General features: G+C 50.3%; 1 long non-coding RNA gene across 1 annotated transcript; it reads right to left on the bottom strand.

Moving 5' to 3' along the window:
* Positions 1-527: 527 nt before the first annotated feature.
* On the bottom strand, positions 528-5,596 carry LOC309675160. The gene is made up of 4 exons (XR_014269458.1): positions 5,512-5,596; positions 5,291-5,426; positions 2,544-2,679; positions 528-683 (listed from the first exon to the last, which is right to left on the bottom strand). It is a non-coding gene; the product is annotated as an uncharacterized lncRNA (long non-coding RNA).
* Between the last annotated feature and the right edge of the window lie 8,497 nt (positions 5,597-14,093).

Raw genomic sequence — 14,093 nt, 5'->3', positions numbered from 1 at the left:
CTCACGTTTCATGGACCGTTTGGGTTGCTGGAAAATCAGTGCGAAGTTATCTGGGATCTGGGGTTGCTCCTAGCATCCTCCCCGCTGACCCTGCAAGCATGCTTCGGAGAGCAGGAGTGCTGCAAAGCCCAGCCCTTGGCCGCTGCTGAAGAGCATTTCTAACAAGTGCCATCTTTCCAGGGGGAAAGGGTGGGTGACGTGGCAATGTCACCTTTGAGCGGCTCAACCCTGAGGAGCTCCTTGACCTGCCAGCAAGTAGGATGGGCAGATTGCTCCTAGAGCAACTGCAAGGAAATCACCCCAGTTTCTGTACCCCAGTGGGCTGGATGCTTTGGGGGGCCGGCAAGCTTTACCCAGGAAGGGACTGGCTTCTCCCTCTCTGCTTCCCGTATTGTTTTTCCCATAGTGAACCTTACGGCAAAAAAGAAACCACAAAACCCATAAAAGATTTATTGTCCTGTATCAGAGAAGGAAAAAAAAACAAAACACCAAAGAGTTTTTAGCCTTTGTGAAATCAATGGGTTGCAGGAGACAGAAGGATCACTGTTTCTTTAGCCTCTGGGTTAAGACAACCAATTCAGACACGATCCACGTGGAAATTTGCAGCCCATTGCCACGGACAGGGATGGCAGGGAAGAGCTCTGAAACGATCCCGGTAGTCTGCGGATGATTTATGAGGCGGGCTGTAAAGAGCAAGGGAAACCTGGGTTGTTAGCTCTGATATTTAGAGATGATAAACAACATGAAAGGGAGAGATTTTTTTTTAATTTTTTTTTTTTTAATGCCTCTACACAGATGCAAAACAAGTGGGATCGGCTTAAATTAAGAACAGGAAAATATTGGCTTAATAGTAGGGGAAAACTTCCTGGCAGAGACGTGGGTTAGGAACAGATCTATGCTACAAATTGACTTCCCAAAGGGAAGGGCTGCAAACCCCGTTCCCTGACCCACCGAAAGCCGGAGCGGCGTACACGGTGCAGCTCCTCCGGCAGCGGATGGGTCAGCTGAGCAAAAGCGCCTACGGATTCCCCAAATTTCCCAACCTCTCCCACACAGCAGGAGCTACCAGGGACTCACCCTCTGCCTTGCAAGAGCAGGAGGCCTGGGAGGGTGTAAAATCCATCATCCTGCCTTTCCCACAGGGAAAGAGAACATTTTCCTCCCCTGATTTTCCTTGCCCATCCTCAGATGTTTTAGCCCGTACCTTTGCGGGCTGCAGCGGCACAAAGCGTTACCGTTTCGCTTGTGTTCTGCAATTAATTCCGAAAACGCGGCAATTATTTGCAAATCACGGCGCAGACGGCGCGAGCGGGATGCCAAACCCCGGGCGGCCAAAGGGGACCCTGGACCCGAGCAGCACGCGAAAGAGGAGCGACAGCCCCAAACCCCGGCAAACGCAGAGCTGCCTTAATTACCGCTCCCGCTGCCGTGCCGCCTGCTAATTTGCTGATACCAATGTCTTCCAACACAGCCTCTGTGATCTGCTTCGTAATTGGGATGCTTACAACAAGCTGGGAGGACGAAGCCAAAAGGAGGGTTTTTTTGTTGGTTTTTTGTTTTGTTTTGTTTTGTTTTGTTTTTCCCCCCAGCATTCTCCGGTAATCTTTAATCACAGCGTCTGCAAAGGTCAAGTGTATTCCTCATTAGCCTCCAGACCGGCGTCTTCCATGAGAGTCTGGAGTCCTCCAGATCAAAGGGAAGAGGGAGGGGTAGCATCAAGGGGGTGGAAGACACATTAACAACCCCAAAGCTGTAGGATCTTCCCCCAGGAGGTTGCTGGAGGACAGATTTATCGACAGGGACCAACCTGCCGGGAAATGTCGGGCAAAACATCCTGGTGGCCAACAAAGGGCAACTAGGGGCCCAGGTAGAGCCTGGGGAAGCCAGAGGGTATGCTGACATTGAGGAGACGGTTCAGATGAAAAAAAAAAAAAGGGGGGTTTTGGTGGTGAGAAATAGCCTTTCCCAGAAGACTCGGTGAAAAATGTTGCTTCTCCCTGTGCGCTGTAAAAATTACCATCTGCGCCAGCGTTGCTTAGAGAAAAACTAGCTGGTTAAAAAAGAGCGGGTGTCGGTAAGCGAGATATTTCAAAATGCGTTTAAGAATTATTCCTAACAAAGACGGATTAGTAATTTTGCAGAAAAAAATTTAACAAACCCCAGGAAATAGTTTCTCCTTTTGCGTTTGAAACTGTGTTTTCATGGAAACAGTTTCCCTTTGCAATACCCTCTCCGAAGAGAGAAGTCTACGGCCGTTCCTTGAAACAGCCATTTGCTGAACCTCTCCTGGTCCTATCACCGCTGCAGTTGCCCTCCATCCCTTGAGGAGAGCCGTGTTCGAAGGGAGGAGGACAGGCTTCCCAGCAGTGCAGCACAGCAGAAGGCAGGGGCAGGATGCTACAGGGTCCGGATAAGCCCACCCTGAGGTTGCGGGATGCAGAAGATGATATTTAAGATGCCTTCTACCCTATCTTTTACTATGACCCTCTAAATATTCAAGTATCCAGCAGCCTTTCCAGGAAGCCACAGATGTTTCGACTTACGGATATGATGATATATGAGAGCAGAAGTAGGAATCCTCCTCCTCTTCCACCCCAAAATGCTGCAAAGGCGGTAGGGCTGTGCAGTAGGGTTGTGCAGTGGACACAATCACGTCTCCTTTGGTAGTCTGGGTAGTGGCTGTGTTTGAAAGACCAGTGGTAAAAGCACATGTATAACCTGCAAATGGACAACCTTTGATATCCCCTTCAGCCTGGAGAGGAGAAGACTCTGGGGAGATATTACTGCGGCCTTCCAGTCCCTAAAGGGGTACAGGAGAGCTGGGGAAGGACTTTTTACCAGGGCATGGGGTGATAGGACGAGGGTGAATGGCTTCAAACTGGAAGAGGAGAGATTTAGATGAGATATTGGGAAGAAATTCTCTCCTGTGAGGGTGGTGGGCCCCTGGCGCAGGTTGCCCAGAGCAGCTGTGGCTGCCCCATCCCTGGAGGTGTTCAAGGCCAGGTTGGACGGGGCTTGGAGCAACCTGGGCTGGGGGGAGGTGGCCCTGCCCAGGGCAGGGGGGTGGGACGAGATGGTCTTTAAGGTCCCTTCCAACCCAAACCATTCTGTCATTCTGTGGTTTGACACCAGGCAAGGAAAGATGCCCAGGCGTTACTGGGGTCTGCCCACCCGGAGGAAGAGCCGCCGCGCTGGTCCCCCACGCCGGGCGGGCAGGGTTTCTCCAGGCCGGGAGGGTTTCCTTCGGGGCGCCGTTTCTAATTAACCTGCACGGGTTTTGATGCTTCTCTTCCCTGCTGTGACTTGCAAATCCCATCCATAAAAAATTCCCCGATTTTTCAAGGAAATCCAGGTCCCACTTTTGAGCTGGAAGCCGTACATTAGTCAGACTCATTTGCCTAGAAACATGAAAGTCCCTTCCTATTTATCTCCTCATTTGAACTACATAAATAGCCCACAGCAAAAACTCCTCATCTTTCCACTCTTCCAACAACTGGCAGCCTTTGAAAAAGAAAAATTAGCGGTGGGTAATTATTTTTGAGGCAGATACCAAAATGATAATTTCTTAAACAATTACTTTGAAATATTAACAATTGTTCTCTAAATTCCAATTTAATTCCTGATATGAATTATAGTTTGTCAGATCTGTGCTTCTGAAACATTTGTTCCTTGAAAAGAACATAAAAAATGCCAGCGTAACCTTTTGCCTCCTCGCCCTCTGAGCGGAGCAAAATGCCTTCGCTCTTGTTTTATCAACACAAATAATTAAAACACAAGAGAATGTTTGGGATTTAGACGGTTGTTTTTTGGCATCTTATTCATATTTATTTGATCTGTAAGATAGCGTTTTAATTAAAAGCTCACTCTCTCCCTCTCTCCCCCCCCCCCCCCCCCCAGCCTCCTCCCCCCGCCCGGAGAATAAATTATTTATAATTTATATTTATAATACCCTGGCTGCCTCATGCTCGCAGACAGACACCGTTTTTTTACAGGGGAACCCTTTGGCGGCGTTTTCCCCTTGAAATCAAAAGGCGTTTTTTCTTCTGTAGGGGGGGTTCTGTTTGTTTTAAAGCATCTCCCCGGTGCTGCAGTTTGGGACAGGGGTCGGGATTTATCCACAGGGGTTCCCATAAGCAGAAGGCAGCCCCGGGGAGGATTCGGCTTTGCCCCCCCCCCGCCACGTGAGGTTTCCGATGATACCCGCGGGACCCCCGGGCGGCAGCTGGGAAGTGTCCCGCTGAAGCGCGGTTACAACAAAGCCCTTTTAATTTCAGTTTTCTCTACTTTCTCCCTCCGCTCCAACACCGCACAACCTCTACCCGCTCCTCTTCCTTTCAGCGGGCTTTAGGTGCTCCTCGGTGGTGCAGTGGGTTAAAAAAAAAAAAAAAAAATTGGAAATTTCTTTATATTAATTATTATTCCCTTTGAAGTCCGAGGGCTAAATCCGGAGAAGGAGACTTCCCACTGAACTCAACGCTTAGCAGAGGTGGCTTGAAACCCCACTGGTTTGGCTGGGGTTCTCCCACGCGTGCCTGGCTGGTGTTTCACTGGGGAAGGGCTGGAACCCTCTTGGCAAGCAGGTCCTCTAGAGGTGAGAGGGTCCTCCAGTTCCCAGAGCCACGTACCTCAGCCTTACTGGGAAATATCGCCCTACTCCTAAACGGGCAGCTCTGGGACTCCTGATGGTTAAAACGCAGCTCCCGATAGTAGGAATAAGCGTTGCGTTTAAGTTAAACTATCCTTGCTCCGTGCTCGGGTTGGTGAGAAGCGGCAGGTAAGCATTTGGGTTGGGTCCCCGTCTCTTTCTTCTCTGCGGCAGCTCCAACAGCAACTCAATGGCCACTTAATACCCTGGTCTCCGTTCGGAAGGACTCCGATCTCCGTAAACGAGGTAGAAATGCCTCCACAATATAGGTCACGTAATTAAATACCGGGAGCTGGAATTATTTATGAGACTTTATAGCTATGCAAATTGCGCACTTGAAACGTTTTCATAAGTATTTATGAGTAACCACGAGAAGATCAACCCTGAGCCGTTAGTTGAAAGCAAGGGTTGGGTTTTATCTAAAATTAGCCACCCCGCCTGACGGCGGAGAGGGCTTTTTTGCAGGTTAACAGCTGTCCTTGCACCTTTGAGGGACCTGCTTTTTAGGGTTTTATTTTTTAACACGAGGAGTTAAGAGGTAAAATGCCACCGATTTAATGCAAAGGAAGAGGCCGTTAACGCGGCTACGGGGACCGGGTGGAAGAATGGGTCATTGTGTCTTTGCAGTTCAAGGGCAAAGCTCACCTGCAGACCCGGTGGCGAAGGTGGCCACGGACACGTGTACCTTCCTGGCCCATGGACTATGGAGGTTATGGGGACCACGAGGTGTCATCAGGGTCATGAGTTGGCTGTCACAGGGGTTTGGGGAGTTCTTCTCACCCTGCAAAGGCAGAATCAGTCAAGGCAGAGCTGGCCCTTGGGTTTGGGTCACTCACAAGATCTCCTGGTGGTCCCTTGGACCATACCTCGTGGCGCCCGGATGGTCACCTCCATGATGCAGCTCCCTTCTTCCGCAGCCCACGTGCTCCCAGTACAGAGACTAATCGGAGAACAGGGTGCTAAAGGGAAAAATTAAAGCCAGGGTTAAATGAATGGGGTGCTGCAAGGCAAACTTTCACCCCTGATGAACCCCCCCCCCCCCCCCCCCCCCCCCCCCACATGTGCACACGCGCGTGCACAGGCCTGAGCTCCCAATGCGACGCAAAAGGCCCCATTCAGCCCCAGAGCCGTCGTCCTCCCCATAAGCATCAGCCCATCTCCCCCAGATATGGTTCTTCATCACGGCACCAAGCCCAGACGGGTCTTTCTCCTTAGAGAAACATCAGCGAGAAGAAGGAGAACCTCTTCCAGTTCGCATCACATATATTCTCGTTATTTTCCACGTTTCTTCTCTTCGCCCAGCTCCTTTTTTTTTCCCTTTTTCCCTTTCTCACTGGCCCCGGTCTCCAGATATCTCCAAACTTTCACAAGGAAAGAAACTGCTTTCAAGTCGGAATAAACCAAACAAGGTCATTGGAAAAGATAAAAAATAATGAGTTCCTTTCTGTAGGACTCCTTGCTCGTCTCTCACTCCCCCTCCCCCCTTTCATCTCACTCCAGAAAAAGAAAAATAAATCTTTACTAATCCCTTTGGAGCCCTGCTTCCCGATCCGCCTGCGATGCATGCTGTAGCCACGCTGCGAATGGGAACCTGGACTCAAGACTCCGGGAAAATCAATTTATCGCCCATTCCCCAAAACCTCCCTCTTCCCCCTGTCCCAGACCCCCTTCGCTGCACAGGAGCATCGCTGCCCACCTCTCTGGGGTAGGTTCAGCCCAGTCACCGGCCAACGATGTGCTGTCTTCTCCTCGTTTATTGAATTTTTTTTTTTTTTTTAATTCCTAGGGATTTGGAAAGTGATAAAAGTCTCCGAGCTGGGGTTTTAAATAGTTGATTAAAGAGCACTGAGCAGAGAAGGAGGAGGAAGCTCTTGGAAATGAAGATGGTTTTGGCCAACCTGTGCTGCACTGCTCTGGCGAGGTTGGCTTCCCCCCTTCTTCCCGGGGCCTTATACCACTCACCAAAAAGGTTCACAAAAAAAAAAAAAACAACAAACCAGCACATTATTTTTTTTCATCCGAAACCAAATTTGTTCCTACATCCACATTTTTTTTTTCATCCGAAACCAAATTTGTTCCTACATCCACAGGGGGAGGAAAAAAAAAAAAAGTTTCAAAATTTGAACTTTTTTGCTCCACCACTTTTTAAAAAGGAATATTATTCTAGTTAATGCTCTGAAATGACATTTCAGTCTGAAATTGAATAAAACATTTCATTTGATCTAAAATTAATCGGAGTGGGGAGGAGAAGGGTTTATTTTGGTAGGGGGAAAAAAAAATCAAAGGGTCTGTACTTTGCATTGATCCAAACCATTCCTTATTTGAATTTTTTTTTTTTTTTTTGCGGAGGATTGGGCGGCGAGCTGAGAAGTTTCTCATTTGTCCAGCTCTAATTGGAAGCCCTGAACCGGCGCGTACTTTACATTTGCAAAATGCAAAGCATGAACGGTCCCAGTGGGAACAGTTTGGCCCTGCTCTTAATTTCACTGTATGGGCTTGCCTGCTGATTTTAAGCCTGAGATGCTGGAGGTGTAAGGGCTCCTCCTCCTCATCGGATTTCCTAAAAAAACCCAACCCAGTATGTCCACTTTAATTGCTAATCCCACATGGTGTTTTACCTCAAAATCGTGTGTTAATATCAGCAACACAGTTTGGAAACAGCTTTGGCCGAAATGTCTGGTGGTCCCGGGGATACCTTCAGAGGTGCTCATCCCTGGAGAAGTGAGATGGTTGGGCATCCCCAGCTCTGGATTGATGCTGTGCGGGCTGATCTCATGAAAGATATTTTAGGTAAAAGAGGGTAAAAAAAGTCACTCCCTGCAGATTTCAGCCTTGATGGAGCAGTCACGGTGGCACCTTTTGCCAACGCAGTGTATTTCTGTACCAAGGGAGGCAGACCTACAACAGCTTCTGTGGTTGGGTTGCTGTTTCGCCAACACAAGAGATCAGGGAGCCAGCCAGGCAACAGCAAAACCAGCCTTAGATACACCAGGGATTGGCCCAAGGTTGGACGGACCAGCCAAGCTGGGACCATCTTGAGTTCAGTTTTGATGAACATGGATGGACATTTGATGAACATGGATGATGGACATGTCCCAAGGAGACCCCCTGCCCTGTGGGACCAGCAGTGTGTCACATCTCTAGCTGGACATCAAGATACCCCTCTATGAACCCAATTGCCCAAGTCCTTGCACTGGGCTGGGCTGTAGCCCCAAACTCATCTGAGCCAGTCCAGATGGCAAAGGACCTTCAGGCCCTCCTCTTCTTCCCCCACACCCCCAATTCCAACCACAACAAACGCTCTGCACCTGCTCTGGGGCAGGGGAAGGCAGGATTGTCACCCTGTCCATCCATCCCCTGGTACCCCTGCCTAGCCGAGACCACGTTCAGCACCGGGGGCCGCCTCTCATCCCCCCACCCGGCTCTGAGCAGCACTGCTGATGGAGTCCAGAGCTGATGAAATCAAAAAAGCTCTAAATGAAAATTGCTCTGAAGAGCACTGCGGAGGGAGGGGAGGCAAGGGGAGCTCCGCAGCTGTCATCTTTCATGTCCTTTAAAGCTCCCGTTATGTCGTGTTTTGGTTTGTTTGTTTGTTTTTTTAATTAAAATGTTTTTTAGGAGGCTGCTGGGATTTACCGTACCTCGTCATTGATGGAGGCGAGCTGCACAGAGAGCCTCCCAAGGCTGGTGGAGGGATGGGGGAGGCAGCACCGCGGTGCCCAGCATCCCCGGCCACCCGCGGACAGCACGGCATCCGACCTGCTCCAGCCTTTACGTGCACGGGAGAAGGGGAGATGGAGGAAGAAAGCATCGCCCCAACATGGGTTTTGATCGAGACCCTCAGAGAGGGCAGAAATAGCTCCCAGAAATAGCTCGTGCCTCATTTGCGTTGCTCTCTACCAGCCCCGTGGCTTAAGGTTGCGGCAGCCCGGCCACAACCTGCTTGTGGAAGCATAGACCCGCGTAAAACTTAATTCTTTCTCACGGTAAAACGTGCCCTGAAACCCTTGGCTACAAAGGAACGCTGTGCTTTAATCCCAGCCGGCCTGAATTTTCTGCGTATTTGTAAAATAAATGATCTTTCTGTGCTTAGCCGGAGCAGTTATTAATGTTTTCACACCAGAAGAGACACGCATTGCAGTTTCAGTCCCTACTAGCGATGAATAATGAACACCTAAAAAAAAAAAAAAAAAAAAAAATTAAATAATAATATCAGCATTTGTTTATAGGACATCGGCAACGAGAAGGCAGAGTTACGCTCCACAGTTAAAAGCACTGTTTGACCCATGCTTGGATTCAAACCCCCAAAAAAGCTTCTCGGTGGGATGGAAACCCCATCGGAGCCCGGCACCGGTGCCCTCCCTTCCTCCTGCTGTAGCGCCTGACAGAGGCGAGGGCATCGCCTGGTGATAAGTGGGTAAATGATAGCGGCGCGATAAGCGGCGCTCCGCTCCACGCCGGGGCTTTGCACAATATCACGGTTCATTATAAAGGAACGCAAATACCCTGGCAGAATCCTAACCTAATGAAAGTCTTATTTTCCAGAGTAACAGTTCATTACTGGACTTGCTGTGCAGTCTAAACCCCTAAGGTGGGGAGAGAAAAACAAAACAAAACAAAAAAAAAACCAAAAACCAAACCAAAACCTAGGCAGGGCTGCTGAACGCGGAGCGAAATCCTTGTAGGGTTGGACGTCTGTAATGCTGCTACATCTCCCTTTTGGGGAGGGAGGATGAGGCATGCTCCCAATCAAAGCAGGGTTTTAGGATGCCAAGGAGTATTTTCAGGACTCTCTGGATGTTTCGGGGTACGGCTGCTGTCCCCACGCGGTGGCAGGTGAAGCGCAAGCGCCGCTGCCCAGCCTGGTACACCCTCGGGGACAGGCGACCTGGTCCATATGCAGATATCTGTGTGTCCTGGCACAGGACACAGTGATGGGATGAGGGGGAATGGCTTCAGACTGGAAGAGGGGAGATATAGAATACATATTAGGAAGAAATGTGTTGCTATAAGGGTGGTGAGCCCCCGGCGCAGGTCACCCAGAGAAGCTGTGGCTGCCCTATCCCTGGAGGTGTTCAAGGCCAGGTTGGACGGGGCTTGGAGCAACCTGGGCTGGGGGGAGCTCACGTTCACGCTCTCCTCCAAAGAAGAAGGAAAAAAAGACAGGCGGTGGTGCAAAGTAACAGTAACTGATCAGGCAAATGGACGGAGAAAATAGGAAAATATATAAAATAATAATAAAAAAATAATAAAATATAATAAGTAAAAATTAGATAAAATATATCTTATTTTCTACTCCAGCTTTATGCAGGATAATCCGCCCTCCACTTTGGTGGAGCGATAGCTCCGTTTTTCAGCCCTCCCATACGTGACTCATGAAGCTGTTTGCCTTCGTTATTTCGGGATGTAGGAGACAAAGTCCCCCGTGGCTTTTGGTAACTCTTCCTCGGAAAAAAAGTTTGCAACGCCGGGCAGGGCAGCTCCCAGCGTGCACCAAAGGTCTGGACGCGGGTGCTGAAGCCAAGGAGGGACATCAGAAAGTACAATCACGCTGTCAGCCAGAAAGCAGCAGTCACACGCCGCTTCTTCACTCCACTTTACAACCACCCTCCCCCCCCCCCCCCCCCCAATCTTCTTCAAACGCATCATCATCAGCATTGCATCAGAGCAATTCCTGACGGCTCGGGCTGTTTGAAAAATGAAGACTCATTGTCAGAAATTCTGTGAAATTACAGTTATTTGTGCTTTTTTTCCAGGAGGGAAGAGGGCTTGGCTCTGCTAACGGCACCAACTAAAAGTCTAAAAGTTGTCTGTACTCTCCCTATTGTCAACAGGAGGAGAAACCTCAAGAGAACTACTGAACCCATCCATCGCGGACGCCCCTTTGGGACAGGACAAGCTGCCTTCTGGAAGAAACTTGCTTCCGCATGGACTGCAGAGAGAGCTAAAGCGAGCGTGCCCCTAATTTCTACATGATGGGTGAGGTGAGAGCAATCCCAGCCCATATGTTTAAGCATGTGAGGTCTTCCTTCTTGACGTCCTTCGCAATTATTAGCGGCGCCTCCTCCCAGCTTCTTTACCCAGAATATTATGGAACACGTCCATCACTGCAAGGGGGAGTTTCGCTGTAAATAATAACAGGGAAGGAGTGCTCCTTTGTGAACCGGCGTAGCCTCCGAGCCCTGCTCGCCCTTCCCCAGCCCGCCGGCGTTTTGTCTCTTTTACACCTTCCTCCCCAAAGTCAGCCTCCGTCGGCCGAGCCCAAATGAAATGCAGCAATCCCCCACTCCGCGGCAACAGCCAGAGGTGACAAAGACATCCACGAACACCGATTTACCGATATTACCATGAAAGCAGCCCATCTTTCCTAGTCCTATCCGGCTCGAAGTGGGATTCTTCTCAATCACGGATGTCAACGCCAGCTCCCAGCAGAGCTCAAAAGAGCAAGAAAACAAAAATTAAATCACTCCCGGCTTTCCCTGAACAGGCTGAGGGTGACGCGGTGAGGGAGGAGGGAGGCGGTTTACTATCTTTTAAAACAGGGATCAACAAACCACAGACACCGCAGGAAACAGAGCTCTGGTCGCCTCATCAAGGGTGCCCGGCTGGTGGCACCGCTTGCTGGCACACCATCTCCCCCCCCGCGCACGAGGGACATCTGCTGGCGCAGGCAAAGCCCCGGCACTCGCCGCCGAGGAGCCATCCCCACCACTCGCGTTGGGATATTTCCTGGAGGAGACCCAGGTGGCAACGTTCACACCAGGTCCGGAGAGGAACAAAACACTCGGGCTCCCGGGAGGGAGGGACTTGCTGGAACCGCGAGTTTCTCAACGCTATCTCCAGGCAGATGGAAGAGCTGCTCCATGCAGAGGTCAGGGTGGTGCCTTGGTGGGTTTGGAATGCTCAAAGGCCAAAGCACACCGTATAAAAATAAACCCCACATGTTCTCACCTCCCCCTCCGCCATAGGCTTGAGGGGCGAACCCAAGCGATGCACTTCCCCTTCGTTGTCCCCTTGTACCAAATAGGTGGCATCAAGCCGCCTTCAGAAAGCACGCAAGGTTCTTTGGAGAAAAGGGAACCTAAACCTGGTCGGTCTATTTATAATATTTGCAGGTAATGGCATGCTAATACGATTCATTAACACTCAGGCACTGCTCATTAGTGTCTTTTCAGTCTTCCTTCGCAAGGCCCATATTTCTATTTTACACATAATCTGTTTTATTAAGCAGTTTCTTAATAGAAAAGAGTATTATCTTCCATGCAGGTTTTTTCTTTTTTTTTTTTTTTTAATAAATCCCCTCAAATTTAATTAGGCCCCAAAAGGTTCAAGGAAGTTTGCGTATGTATCTAAACTTCAGAAAACTCACTTGTAACTCCACCTCCGAAGCATTTAAGTTTTACTGATCACTGCTACGTGCGCCGCGTTCTTCCTCCCCGTGACATCAGACAAGATAATTAGTCTGGGATTCAAGATCACAGCTACCCTGGGAAAGCAATAATGGCTTTTGTAATACCTCCCCGTGGGTAAAACCCTATCACCAGCCTCTGCGAGGGGCTCTGCCCACCCTTGGAAAATGAGAACATCTGTTTTCCATCCCTTGGAAAACGAGAACAACTGAGCAGGACTTTTTAAAAGTCCTTCCCAGCTGCTTTTCCACAGTGAAACATGGAACCTCCTGGGGGCGATGGATTCCCCTCCCAGACTCAGTTCTCCTTGCCCTTGGGACGCTGAGGATGAACCCCAAGACCGCAGGAGCGGTTGAGGTCTACTTCAGCGGGGCTTGATTCAGTGCTGGAGAAGAGAATGACCTAAAGCTTGTTATTTAGCGGTGCCTCGGAGCCATCGGGGGAGAGCTCAGCCTGGGTCCGACCTCACACCAGACCCCACCTCATGGTCTGATCCCAGGGTGCACCTAAATCTCAAGACTTTGTGGGGGCAACGCCACCGCTGGACCACTTTCCCGCTAGCGGGGTTTGCTGGAGAAAACATCCCCAAGCTGAGCAGCGGTGGACCGGCAGGGCCTCCAGCTGCATCCCTGCAGGATGCTCCTCCAGCCCAGGACCTGGATCTCCACTGTTATCCTTCCCAGGGGCAAACATCCTCAAGCTCTCTGATGCGACGGAGATACAACCCTACGCAAGAGGGGCAACGCACCTTTCCAAGCCAAGCGGGTGCCACACGTAGGGCTCGCTCGGTGTCTCCTCGCAACCTGCAGCCTCTTCTCCAGCTTTTCCTCCAGCCAGCGGGATTTGCGTTCCTCCGCAGCCTCGCCAGCCGCTCCCTTTCCCACCCCGAAAACCTGCCCTCCCTGCCAGGTGGAGGATTTCTGAGCTGCCATTCCTCCTCATTACCATAAAACAATTAGCTCCGTGTTGTTCTACTTCGTGCAGAAATCGCAATTTCGGCTGTAGCTTTAAACAAATGAGAAAATGTTCTAAAACACGGGCTTTTATTGAATTAAATATTAACATAAATACAGGGCTGAATGCAGCACTGGATTATTAATTTTAATATTTAATCCAACAAGAAACCTTATGGTTGTTTTAGGGTGGTTTATTTTCTTTAATCCAATTCATTTCCCGTCAGCGCTAAAATTAAGTTTTCTTAATGAAGGAAGGTGATCGGGAAAGTGTACTCTTGTGGTACAGAATATTAGGGGCTGGTGACTGAGAGCATGCAAATAATAAAAAGAGAAAGCAATAGCAATAATGATACCCCTGTGTTGGCACGGACAGGAATAAAAGGAATGTAATTAATACGATGCACAGCTCAGATGAACAGGAGCCGGAGGAGATTAAAGAAAGAGGGTGACCCTTAAGTGGTTATCGTTCCGAATCGTTCCTGAAAACAGCGCAGGTGGCCAACTTTGGGGGGAGACATCTTTAAACACAAGCTCACCTATGGGGCAGTAACCGAAATGTTTGAGGAGACCCCCTTTCAGCCCAGGTCCGGGCGGTCCACCTGCTGCGGCCGTCCCCACCTCAGCGCGGCATCGTGGCGCTGGAGGCGTCAGGCTGAGCGGGGGCGGCGGCAGAGCTGCGCCTAGTGATGTCCTTTAAGCTGACGTTCCTCCTTCCAGCCAGGTCTGGCACATCACCAGCTGTCGGGTCCAAGAGCCCCGTGCCTTTGAGGGATGCTTCCCGCCCGCGCCGCGGTGGGAGCGCTGGCAAAGGCAACCCATTGGCCTCATTCACGGGAAGGGTAGTGCAGCCTTTGGCCAGCAGGTGAGGGAGGGGATTCTGCCCCTCTGCTCCGCTCTGGGGAGAACCCCCTGCAGTACTGCCTCCAGCTCGGGGGCCACCAGAAGGACATGGACCTGTTGGAGCGGGGCACAGAGATGCTGGGAGGGCTGGAGCCCCTCTGCTGGGAGGACAGACTGGGAGAGTTGGGGGGTTCAGCCCAGAGAAGAGAAGGCTCCGGGGAGACCTTAGAGCCCCTTCCAGTC

The sequence above is a fragment of the Vanellus vanellus genome, assembly GCF_965231255.1.
Source record: "Vanellus vanellus genome assembly, chromosome: 8".
In the NCBI taxonomy this organism is placed as follows: Eukaryota; Metazoa; Chordata; class Aves; order Charadriiformes; family Charadriidae; genus Vanellus; species Vanellus vanellus.
This window is presented reverse-complemented; position numbering and strand designations above follow the sequence as displayed.